Source organism: Arachis ipaensis, chromosome B07 (assembly GCF_000816755.2).
Source record: "Arachis ipaensis cultivar K30076 chromosome B07, Araip1.1, whole genome shotgun sequence".
Taxonomy (NCBI): Eukaryota; Viridiplantae; Streptophyta; class Magnoliopsida; order Fabales; family Fabaceae; genus Arachis; species Arachis ipaensis.
Genome location: NC_029791.2, coordinates 35,814,859 through 35,815,948, shown reverse-complemented (window position 1 = coordinate 35,815,948; position 1,090 = coordinate 35,814,859).

Genomic DNA, 1,090 nt, shown 5'->3' with positions numbered 1-1,090 from the left:
AACATTAAAAACATTAAAATTTTAATTTTAATTATAATTTTGTAAAATATTTAAAGTGATAATTATTATATATACTCTTTGTTTAATTTTTTTTAATAAAAAGATTTCTAATATTTTTATGTATTATGTCGTACAAAATATGAAAACATATACTAATTTATTTAAAAAACTCACAAGGCCATAACAAAAATTAAAATTAAATGTAAATCAATCTATCTACAACAAGAACAACATATTGAAAAATTGAATTTCAAAAGCAAAATTTTAAATTGAAAGGAAAAACTGAATTTTGATGGATCTGGAAATTATTTTACGTTATCGTTAGTTTTTATCCATATATTTATTATCTTTTCTTTTCAAATAAGTGGTATACAGACACGCTACACTTCGAAAATGCATCCTCTTTCTAGAATCACTGATAGTATGGCATGACGATGTGTGATGTGCGAATTAATATCACTTAGAACTTAACAACATCGTCAAGTATGACGAAAACTTTTATGACTGAATATCCATCCCAGTCTTATGATAATGTTTTTTGAAGGAGTACGAAGCCTTCTATGCAAAAAACAAAAAGGATATTATTTTTGTTTCTTGATATTTAACTTTGTAAAATTGGGTAACTCTTTTATTAAAGATCTTTTTTCACAACATACTTATATAACACGTTAATTACTAATATATTTTTTATTTAATTTTTATAAGTAAAAATAATTTAAAAATCACTAATATTTTTTAGTTTTATACAATAAATTTAGTCAATGTAATCGACAAAGGTAACAAAAAAATTGAACGGCTTTGACAATTATCCCAAAAAGACAAGGAGACTCCCAACAACAAAAAAATTGTGAATTCTAATTAGCTTTTAACGAATAAATCAAAAGTTTAACATGTTTTGTAGACTAATTCCGTTACAGTTGTGCTAGGGAGATAATGAGAAATCTAAGCAATGTGAACAATGGGCTCCGAATTTGGCCCAATAAAAGAAAAAAATATGAAAATTCTCTAAATTACTTAAGCCAAAAAACCTGAACAGTTATTTTAAAAAATTAAGCATCCCAATCCTAATTTACCAAAAGAATTCAAACAA